The following is a 12,572-nucleotide window of genomic DNA, read 5'->3' on the forward strand; positions in this document are numbered from 1 at the left end:
GTTCGATGGTCTATGTTGAGGTCAGCTGAATCTTTTGTAAATCTAACATTAACTGTCTTTTAACAAGCCATAGTCTAAAGAAGAGAGAATTGCAATGGGGAGATGGCTCAGTAAGTAAAGTACTTACTCATAACCCTGGCATCGTTGGTAAATTTCTAACAATTGTGAACCATTGGCTGTCAAGGACAAAGGGTGTGGGGGTGTTGGGGACAGGATCCAGAGGATGTGAGTACAGATGGATAGATTGACTTCAGGAATCAACTTCACTCAACTTTATTTGGGGTGAACAGTGTTACATAGATCTTAGGGAATGGGTAAGGAATTCAAAGGTAGATATGTATTAATGGCTAGGGTAGGAATGCTTCTAGGCAGGTTATTGTAAGGAAAGAGGAAGTTGAACCTATAATCCAGGCATAGACTATGGACCTACCTCAGAGGATATTTGGAGTTACAGGCAGTAAGTTCTAATTGGAGATCTTTTCCAGACATGGAGGACAACAAACTTAATAGTAGAGTTTCCCACCAGACAATCACATAAAAAGCCAGGTGTGATGGTGGCCTGTGCCTGTAACCTGAGGACTAGGGAGGCAGAAATGTAAATCTCTGGCACTCCCTGGCCAGCCAAACTAGCGTAATCAGCAATGCCCAGAGAGACCACATATTTTAAAGCAAATTAGATGGTTCATGAGGAACGTACCTTAAGTTGACCTCTGGGTAACACATTTACAAATAGAGGCTGCATACATTCGTGCACACATACACATCAGCACAACTACAAATATTCAGTTATTTACACACAATATAAAGACTCCAAGATTGAAAATACCACTGCTCAAATGTGATGAATTTCACCAAATTTGTTACTTTTTTAAATTGAGAGAAAGAGAGTCCATGTGAGCGGGAGTGTATGTACCATGGTGCACATATGGAATTGGGGAGCCAGTCATCACCTGTCTCTTTTGCTTGATACTATGTCTCTCCACAGATGCATTAGGTAGGCTAGATATCACATGAGCTCCCATGACAAATTCTATCTCTGTGTCTCATCTCATTGAAGGGGGGCCCTGGGATTACAGACATTTGTGCTTCTATATCCAGTCCTTACCTGGGTCCTGGGCATCCAAACTCACATAATCAGGCTTGTGCCGCAAGTGCATTTTCCTGGTGCTTCCTATGGAGGCAATATTGTAACCAAACTGAGGGTGTGTAGTGTACATTCCTTAGTTTCTGATGGTGTCAGAATCTTTAGAACAATGTATAATTGAATTAGGAGGAGAAATCTTAATTTTGTCTATGTCACAATGCTGCAGTCACATTAGTCCCTGCACAATGTTCATCTGATATCTGAAGTAACAAAGGAAGGCTATCAGGCTAACCTACTCTAATAAGAGGGGCTATGAACAAAAGAATAATGATCATGAAATAACAAAAATGTACATTTTCACCAGATGCGGATCAGTGTATGCAGTGTGTAGATCATCAATATGCCAACACAGCACAAAACCACTGCATCCAAAAGTCTATGACTTTCCTGGTTTTTGAAGACCCCATGGGGAGAAGTTTGTTCTGCATAGCCTTGTGCTTCTCTGCACTGTCATCTCTAATTGTTGTCATCTTTCTGAAGAAGAAGAACACTCCCATTGTAAAGGCAAATAACTGTACTCTCACCTACGTCCTGCTCATTGCCATTAACTTCTGTTTTCTCGGCTCTTTTCTCTTCATTGGCCATCCCAACACAGCCACTTGCATCCTGCGACAGACCATATTTTCAGTGGTGTTCACTGTGGCTGTTTCCACTGTCTTGGCCAAAATGTTTACCATAGTTCTGACCTTCAAGGTCACCGCTCCAGGAAGAAGAATCCGGTGGTTGTTGCTAACACGGGCACCTAACTTCCTAGTTCCCATCTGCACCTTGATCCAAATTATCTTGTGTGGAGTCTGGCTGGGAAACTCTCCTCTGTTCATTAGCATAGATACACACTCTGAACATGAACATATTATTATCATGTGCAACAAGGGCTCAGTCACTGCCTTCTACTGTGTGCTGGGTTACCTGGGGGTCTAGCCCTGGGAAGCTTCACCTTGATTATCTTGGCCAGGAGCCTACCTGACACCTTGAATGAAGCCAAGTTCCTGACATTCAGTATGCTGGTGTTCTGCAGCATACTGGGTCACCTTCCTCCCTGTCTACCACAGTACTAAGGGGAAGCACATGGTAGTTGTGGAGGTATTCTCCTTCTTGGTCTCCAGTGCAGGACTTCTAGGCTGTATCTTTGCCCCCATTGCTACATTATTTTATTAAGACCACAGAGGAACTCTATTCAGGGTCACAGGGACAAAATACATTATAAATATAAGACTTCATAATTTTTTTTTAGATGGAGCCCCAACCTCGCTGATCCCAGCCCACAGCTCACTGCTCTCAAACACCTTGGGAGAGAGAGTGCACTGCCTGGACAGGTGGGCACTCCTGAGACTGCAGAGCGGGAGAGACCACCAATACTGCCCACTCCTGCCCACATCCTGTCCCAAGAGGAAACTGTATCCGGCCTCTGGGAACCAGAAGATAGGGGCACTGGAGCTGCAGGTCACCCACCCTCCAGACACTGCCCAGACCTGAAGGGACCAGATCAACAGTTCCCTGCACCCAAATCCTGTGGGAGGAAGAGTTAAACCTACAGAGGGGCAGACATGCGTAGGAAGCCAGAAGAGACTACACTCTGCCCACAATTCTGACTCCAGAGGAAAACACCTAACATGATCTGGGAACCTGGTGCATGGGGGCTCCCGGAAAAGATGGCACAGGCCCTCCTGGTGCCACCCTCATGGAGAGCTCAAAAGCAGTGCCCCATTGGCAACTTGAACTGCTGGACTGCAGGTAAGACCAACTTTTCTGCTCCAAGTGATCTGCCTGGTCGACTCAGGACACAGGCCCACTGGAACACCTGAAGACCAGTAGACAGGAAAGACTACACGCCCGAAAGCAGAACACTCTGTTCCCATAACTGGCTGAAAGAAAACAGGAAAACGGGTCTACAGCACTCCTGACACACAGGCCTATAGGACAGTCGAGCCACTGTCCAAAAGGATAAGACAAAGTAACACCAGAGACAATCTATGGGGAGAGGCAAGCGTAGGAACCGAAGCAACAGAAACCAAGACTACATGGCATCATTGAAGCTCAATTTTCCCACCAAAGCAAACACTGAATGTCCAAACGCACCAGAAAGGCAAGATCTAGATTTAAAATCATATTTGATCATAATACTGGAGGACTTCAAGAAATACATGAAGAACTCCCTTAGAGAAACGCTGTTAAACAGAAATAAACAAGTAGAAGCCTATAGAGAGGAATCACAAAAATCCCTGAAAGAATTCCAGGAAAACAATCAAACAGTTGAAGGAATTAAAGATGGAAATAGAAGCAACCAAGAAAGAACACAGGGAAACAACCCTGGATATAGAAAACCAAAGGAAGAGACAAGGAGCCATAGATACAAGTATCATCAACAGAATACAAGAGCTAGAAGATAGAATCTCAGGAGCAGAAGATTCGATAGAAATCATCGACACAACTGTCAAAGATAAAGTAAAACCGAAAAAGCTAAAGGTTCAAAACATAAAGGAAATCCAAGACACAATGAGAAGATCAAATCTAAAGGTAATAGATATATAAGAGTGTGAAGACTCCCAGCTTAAAGTACCAGGAGATATCTTCAACAAAATCATAGAAGAAACCTTCCCTAACCTAAAGAAAGAGATGCCCATAAACATACAAGAAGCCTACAGAACTCCAAATAGATTGGACCAGAAAAGAAACTCCTTCTGTCACATAATAGTCAAAACACCAAATGCACAAAATAAAGAAAGAATATTACAAGCAGTAAGGGAAAATGTCAAGTAACATATAAAGGCATACCTTTCAGGATAACACCAGACTTCTAGCCAGAGACTACGAAAGCCAGAAGATCCTGGACAGATCTCATACAGACACTAAGAGAACACAAATGCGATCCCAGTTTACTGTAGCTAGAAAATCTCAATTAACATAGATGAAGAAACCAAGATATTCTATGACAAAACCAAATTTACACAATATCTTTCTACAAATCCAGCGCTACAAAGGATGATAAATGGTAAAGCCCAACATAAGGAGGTAAACTACACCCTAGAAAAAGCAAGAAACTAATCGTCTTGGTAACAAAACAAAGAGAACAAAAGCACACAAACATAAACTCGCATCCAAATATGAATATAACAGGAAGCAATAATCACTATTCTTTAATATCTCTCAACATAAATGGGCTCAACTCCCCAATAAAAAGACATAGATTAACAAACTGGATACACAATGAGGACCCTGCATTCTGCTGCCTACAGGAAACACACCTCAGAGACAAAGACAGACACTACCTCAGAGTTTAAGGCTGGAAAACTACTTTCCAAGCAAATGGTCTGAAGAAGCAAGCTGGAGTAGCCATTCTAATATCGAATAAAATCAATTTTCAACTAAAAGTCATCAAAAAAGATAAGGAAGGACACTTCATATTCATCTAAGGAAAAATCCACCAAGATGAACTCTCAATCCTAAATATCTATGCTCCGAATAGAAGCAAACCTACATACATAAAAGAAACCTTACTAAAACTCAAAACACACATTGCCCCTCACACAATAATAGTTGGAGATTTCAAAACCTCACTCTCATTAATGGACAGGTCATGGAAACAGAAATTAAAGAGAGACATAGACAGACTAAGAGAATTCATGAACCAAATGGACTTAACAGATATTTATAGAACATTCAATCCTAAAGCAAAAGGATATACATTCTTCTCAGCACCTCATGGTACTTTCTACAAAATTGACCATATAATCGGTCATAAAACAGGCCTCAACAGATACAGGATGATAGAAATAATCCCCTGCATCCACAGGCAAAAGCTTGTCTTCCATAACAATAAGGGAAGAATGCCCACATACACATGGAAGTTGAACAGTGCTCTACTGAACGATAACATGGTCAAGAAAGAAATAAAGAAAGAAATTAAAGACTTCTTAGAATTTAATTAAAATGAAGGTACAACATACCCAAACTAATGAGACACAATGAAAGCCGTGCTAAGAGGAAAACTCATAGCTCTGAGTGCCTGCAGAAAGAAACAGGAGAGAGCATATGTCAGCAGCTTGACAGCACACCTAAAAGCTCTAGAACACAAAGAAGAAAATACACCCAGGAGGAGTAGAAGACAGGAAATAATCAAACTTAGAGCTGAAATCAACCAAGTAGAAACAAAAAGACCATAGAAAGAATCAAGACAACCAAAAGTTGGTTCTTTGAGAAAATCAACAAGATAGATAAACCCTTAGCCAGACTAATGAGAGGACACACAGAGTGTGTCCAAATTAACAAAATCAGAAATGAAAAGGGAGACATAACTACAGAATCACTGGACATTCAAAAAATCATCAGATCCTATGACAAAAGCCTATATTCAATAAAACTTCAATATCTGCAGGAAATGGATAATTTCCTAGACAAATACCAGGTACCGAAGTTAAATCAGGAACAGATAAACCATTTAAATAACCCCATCACTCCTAAAGAAATAGAAGCAGTCATTAAAGGTCTTCCAACCAAAAGGAGCCCAGGTCCAGATGGGTTCAGTGCAGAATTCTATCAGATATTCATGGAAGACATCATACAAATACTATCCAAACTATTACACAAAATTGAAACAAATGGTGCACTACCGAATTCCTTCTATGAAGCCACTATTACTCTTACACCTAAACCACACAAAGACCCAACAAAGAAAGAGAACTTCAGACCAATTTCTCTTATGAATATCAACGCAAAAATACTCAATAAAATTCTGGCAAACCGAATCCAAGAGCACATCAAAACAATCATCCACCATGATCAAGTAGGCTTCATCGCAGGCATGCAGGGATGGTTTAATTACGGAAAAACCATCAAGGTAATCCATTATATAAACAAATTGAAAGAATAAAAGCACATGATCATTTCATTAGATGCTGAGAAAGCATTTGAAAAAATTCAACTCCCCTTCATGATAAAAGTCCTGGAAAGAATAGGAATTCAAGGCCCATACCTAAACATAGTAAAAACTATATACAGCAAGCCAGTTGCTAACATTAAACTAAGTGGAGAGAAACTTGAAACCATCCCAGTAAAATCAGGGACTAGACAAGGCTGCCCACTCTCTCCCTACTCATTCAGTATAGTTCTTGAAGTTCTAGCCAGAGCAATCAGACAACAAAAGGAGATCAATGGGATACAGATTGGAAAAGAAGAAATCAAAATATCACTATTTGCAGATGATATGATAGTATATTTAAGTGATCACAAAAGTTCCAACAGAGAACTACTAAAGCTGATAATCAACTTCAGCAAAGTGGCTGGGTATAAAATTAACTCAAATAAATCAGTAGCCTCTCTCTACACAAAAGAGAAACTAGCCGAGAAAGAAATTAGGGAAAGGACACCCTTCATAATAGTCCCAAATAATATAAAATACTTCAATGTGACTTTATGCAAGCAAGTAAAAGATATGTAAAATAAGTACTTTAAGCCTCTGACGAAAGAAATTGAAGAAGACCTCAGAAGATGGAAGGATCTCCCATGGTCATGGATTGGCAGGATTAATATAGTAAAAATAGCCATTTTACCAAAAGCAATCTACAGATTCAATGCAATCCCCATCAAAATACCAATCCAATTCTTCAGAGATTTAGACAGAACAATTTGCAAGTTCATCAGGCATAACAAAAAACCCATGATAGCTAATACTGTCCTCAACAATAAAAGGACTTCTGGTGGAATCATTATCCTTGAACTTGAGCAGTATTACAGAGGAATAATGATAAAAACTGCATGGTATTGGTACAGAGACAGACAGATAGACCAATGGAATAGAATTGAAGACCCATAAATGAAACCACACACCTATGGTTACTTGATTTTGACAAAAGTGCCAAAACCATCCAATGGAAAAAAGAGAGCATTTTCAATAATGGTGCTTGTTCAACTGGAGGTCAACATGTAGAAGAATGCAGATAGATCCATGCTTATCACCCTGTACAAAGCTTAAGTCCAAGTGGATCATTGACATCCACATCAAACCAGACACACTCAAACTAATAGAAGTAAAAGTAGGGAAGCATCTTGAACACATGGACACTGGAGATTTCCTGAAGAAAACCCCAATGGCTTATGCTCTAAGATCAAGAATCGACCAATTGGATCTCATGAAACTGCAAAGGTTCTGCAAGGCAAAGGAAACTGTGGTTAGGACAAAATGACAACCAACAGATTGGGAAAAGATATTTCTCAATCCTACAACAGAGGGCTTATGTAAAAAATATACAAAGAACTCAAGAAGTTAGACCACGGAGAGACAAATAACGCTATCAAAAATGGAGGTCAGAGCTAAACAAAGAATTCACAGCTGAGGAATGCCGAATGGCTGAGCAACACCTAAAGAAATGTTCAACATCTTTAGTCATAAGGGAAATTCAAATCAAAACAACCCTGAGATTTCACCTAACACCAGTGAGAATGGCCAAGATCAAAAACTCAAGTGACAGCAAATGTTAGCGAGGATGTGGAGAGAGAGGAACACTCTCCCATTGTTGGTGGGACTGTAGACTGGTTCAACCATTCTAGAAATCAGTCTGGAGGTTCCTCAGGAAATTGGACATTGAACTACGTGAGGACCCAGACATATGTCTCTTGGGCATATACCCAAAAATGCCCCAACATGTAAAAAAGATACATGCTCCACTATGTTCAAAGTAGCCATATTTATCACAGCCAGAAGCTGGAAAAAACCCAGATGCCCTTCAACAGAGGAATGGATACAGAATTTTGCTACATCTACACAATGGAATATTACTCAGCTATCAAAAACAATGACTTTATGAAATTCATAGGCATGTGGATTGAACTGGAAAATATCTTCCTGAGTGAGGTTTCCCAATCACAGAACAACACACATGGTATGCACTCGTTGATAATTGGTTATTAGCCCAAATGCATGAATTGCCCTAGATGCACAGAACACAGGAAACTCAAGAGTGATGTCCAAAATGTCAATGCTTCACTCCTTCTTTAAAGGGGGAACAAGAATACACTTGGCAGGGAATAGGGAGGCAAAGTTTAAAACGGAGGCAGAAGGAACACCCATTCAGAGCCTGCCCGACATGTGGCCCATACTTATACAGCCACCCAATTAGATAAGATGGATGAAGCAAAGAAGTTCAGGCCAACAGGAACCGGATAGAGATCTCTCTTGAGAGACACATCCAGAATACAGCAAACACATAGGCGAATGCCAGCAGCAAACCACTGAACTGAGAACCGGACCCTTGTTGAAGGTATCAGAGAAAGGACTGGAAGTGCTTGAAGGGTCTCGAGACCCCATATGAACAACAATGCCAACCAAGCAGAGCTTCCAGGGACTAAGCCACTACCCAAAGACTATACATGGACTGACCCTGGTCTCCAAGTGCATAGGTAGCAATGAATAGCCTAGTAAGAGCACCAGAGGAAGGGGAAGCCCTTGGTCCTGCCAAGACCGAACCCCCAGTGAATGTGATCGTTGCGGGGCAGGCAGTAATGGGGGGAGGATGGGAAGGGGGACACCAGTATAGAAGGGGAGGGGCAGGGGTTAGGGTGATGTTGACCTGGAAACTGGGAAAGGGAACAACAATCGAAATGTAAATAAGAAATACTCAAGTTAATAAAGAAAAAAAAACCCAAAAAATAAGACTTCATGAATTTTTATTAATTTTTCATTCAGAATATTATATTTCCATACATATATTTTGTTCCTACTCCTCCCCTTCACAAACTGATACCCCCACCTCCTCTGTATCCTCTTGTCCCTTATCTTAAAACAATCTTTATTTCTTTATTCATATACGTTTTATTGCCCCCTTCTTTCTCAGCTCCCAGACTTACTTCCCTCTCTCTGTTACTTTCTAGCTTCATGATACTGGAGAGAAAGAGAGAGAGAGAGAGAGAGAGAGAGAGAGAGAGAGAGAGAGAGAGAGAGAGAGAGAGAGAGAGAGAGAGCCAGTTTCCTGTTTTTTCTTTCTTGGCTTATCACACTTCTGGATTATCAGGTGTGAGGGATATTTGGACAATAAACTTTTATTGAACCAGAAGAGAGGCTTAACAGAAAGAAAAACTTTTACCCAAGTAAATACACATAAATCCACATATATTCATATACAAATTCATGCACATATAATCATATATCTTCCTGCATTCCGGTTGGTATCAGCTACTTACTTATCCCATAATTATATATTCACACACACACACACACACACACACACACACACACACACACACACAGAGAGAGAGAGAGAGAGAGACACACACACAGAGACATACACATGTCTAAATTTATGTATCAATAAGGAGGAAAAGAACAAGAACAAGGACTAAATTAATTAAACCCAGGGCTGTAAAAAATTGTGCTCTCTGTTAAAACTAAGCCTGTCTTGCTGTTAAGAGAAAGACCTGTTAAGCATTCCAGGCAGGAGAAGTCTGCATACCCTTTCTGCTCTCTCTACAGCTTCTTCTGTGTCTCTCTCTGCATTCTGTGTATTGCTCTCTTAAATTTAAGTTCCCTTTTAAATTCCAAGTTATTCTACTGGGCTACCCTTCTCCTTCCTCCTAATTTTGCAGTCTCCTCTGGCTCTCATGTGATGCCATGCAATGTGATCATTCTTATTTTCCTACCTGTTTCAAGGGAATGAATCAGATGGTTAATTTAGTTTATCACATCTTGGAATGTGTTCTAACTTGTAAATGTTTGCTTTCTATTTCAGAAGCAATTAACTAGTGATATATATATATATAATATAAATGTTAAATATATATATAATTTATATATATAATGGTAACAGGAAAACCATATTATTTAGTAGTGGAAATCTTTACTAAAATATAATCCCTTCAGCCTTCCCTAGGACTTATCCATCATACTTACAATCCATGTACTACAGATGAGAAACCATCACAGGAAGATTACCTGCTTGTTTTTATCTTTTCATACATGGCTCCTAGCTGTAGAAACTTTGTTGTTATTGTGTTTTGTTTTGTTTTGCTTTGCTTTGCTGTGTTTTTTTTTTCAAAAACGAGCACATGAATTTGGAAAGAGAATAGTCGATAGAGAACAGGGTACAAAATTGGATGGTAGATAATGGGAATGAATTTGAACAAAACACATTATACACGTTTATAAAATTCTGAAATAATGAAAATTGTTTAATAAAAATATTCTTCATATGATGTTAAACATTAATTTTAAAAGTCCTTATAGAAAAAACACCACATGCAGAGTTGTGCCTGTTCATGGTTTTCAATCAACACTTAGTTCTTGGTAAAGATACAGCAGACATAGTAAGATAAACAAAACAATCTTAAATAATGCTGCATAAAAATAGTATGAAATGCAAGGTTTATGCTTGCAACAATGTATTCCTGTTTATTCTCTTCAGCTCTTTCACTTGTGAATGTGATATAGTTATTAAAATTACTATAATAAATTTAAAAATGAAATACAACAAAATAAACTGTATTCTTATCACTAAACTTGCAAAAATCTAAACCCCAAGTAGATCAAACCAAGTAGACGTTATGTCAAACCTGAAACTCACAAATCCAAGAAAACTTCTGAAGATAAAATTATTGAAAAGAATGATTCTGAAAGTTGTATTAGCAGTGACAACTCCTGGGAAAAGAAACCTTTCCTTTTCACTTCTATATGGTGTCTTTTGTCTCCTCCAACATTCCCCAATTTTTCTTTTATGTAACATTCCAATTACTCTCTATTGCCTCCTCGTGTTCTCTCTTCTATCTTTCTTTTCTGCTTTCAGGTAACCATACAAACAGAAGATAACAGAAAGAACCTTTGGTATTTGTATTTGTGAGTCTGATTTAACTTGCCATCATTGTCCTGTTAATCTTATGATTTTAATCTTTAAGATGAAAAAAATCCCAGTTTAGATGTGTTTTACATCTTCAGCTTAGCATGTAGGAGGCACTGTATTCAATACCCAGTGCTGCAAAAGTTATAAAGTGTTATAATAAACATTTCCACAAAACCTCTTTGAAATTCATTATTCTGTACTTGAAATTCTTCTGTATGTATGCTAGGTACATTTAAAAATAATGAAAAGTCTCCACTTGAGAGCTGATTAAAAGTTGTTTTTATCTGAAAAGTTCTAGACTTTAGGCGCTAGGGTAATGGTTTTGTTGACCATAAAATAATGACAACCTGTGTTCAGATCCCCAGTTCCCATAAACTATACGGGCATATCACATACATCTATAGTCCTAGTACTTCCTTGGAGAGGCAGAAACTGGTTGCTCATTTACTTTAGGTAAATCAAAAAGTTTTACTTAGAAACTTCTTTCTAAAACGTAAGACACTGAATAGTAAAGGAAAACATTTGATTTCGACCTGTGGCCTCCACATGATGTGCACATCCAAACACAGATACCTATATAGAAACAAAAACTAGTAGTCTCCATTTCAAAGCATTATTAGGATTGGAAAAAGTTAAAAACAAAGGACAGATAAGTCACATTTCTTACTGTATTCTTTATCCTAGCCATATGATTTCCCAAATTATTAATGTCTTACATGAAGTAGAATGTGGCAAAGCTGATAAACTAAATTCAATGTGTAATTATTTAGTAAATGTTTCACTAATGCATATACACATCACTATATATATGAACATATGTATATATGTGTATACACACACGCACACACACATATGTATATATATATGTATATATATAATTTGTAGTTCATTTGTATCTGTTTAAGTAGGAATGGGGATAGACACCTCACATACTCTAAGAAAATCATGTTAAATGAGGAAAAATTAATTCTGAGGATATACAAATGGATTTTGACAACATTTTTTGAGACAGTCTTTAGTACAGGTTGACCTCAAGCATTTTGTGTCTACAAAGATTATCTTGATTCTTCTGTATCTTGATCCCCAGTGCTGGGATTGCAGATGTTTAAAACAATGCCCAGTTTATGAGTCTCTGGTGATTACACGCAGGACTTTGTGCATCATTGAAAAGCATACTATCAATTGAGATACATCCCCATCCCTTAAGACAATAATTTCATCCACAGCAGAAGGTAAGTTTTTGACATCAGCTTGGTCAAGTCTTCCCAAGAGGACTTTGGCTCAGGAGCCCTGTTGTCAATGAAACTGGATGAAATCATAGCACCTGGGATTGAAGATGATGAGCCACAAACATATTTTCCATAATGTTTTTTTTTTTCTGGCAAGTGTGACCTCAAATTTGGAGTTCCGAGAAAGAAAGTTTTTCAGACTCTCCAGAGGATATTCAGAAACTGAGTTGAAGAAGCCATGGGAATAAGAGTACCCGTCATAGTCAACAACAAAATTGGAATTTACACGAATTAATACAAATTTTTGGATATGTATATACCTCCTCTCTTTGCAAGTTCAAACTCTACCCAGACGTAAACTCTGCAGTTACTCCT

General features: G+C 38.7%; 1 pseudogene; it reads left to right on the forward strand.

Annotated features, from left to right (window-relative positions):
- Positions 1 to 2,367, forward strand: part of Vmn2r116l-ps9 (vomeronasal 2, receptor 116 like, pseudogene 9) — a 34,690-nt pseudogene extending 32,323 nt beyond the window's left edge.
- The last annotated feature ends 10,205 nt before the right edge of the window (positions 2,368 to 12,572 follow it).

The sequence above is a fragment of the Rattus norvegicus genome, chromosome 12 (genome assembly GCF_036323735.1).
Source record: "Rattus norvegicus strain BN/NHsdMcwi chromosome 12, GRCr8, whole genome shotgun sequence".
Lineage (NCBI taxonomy): Eukaryota > Metazoa > Chordata > Mammalia > Rodentia > Muridae > Rattus > Rattus norvegicus.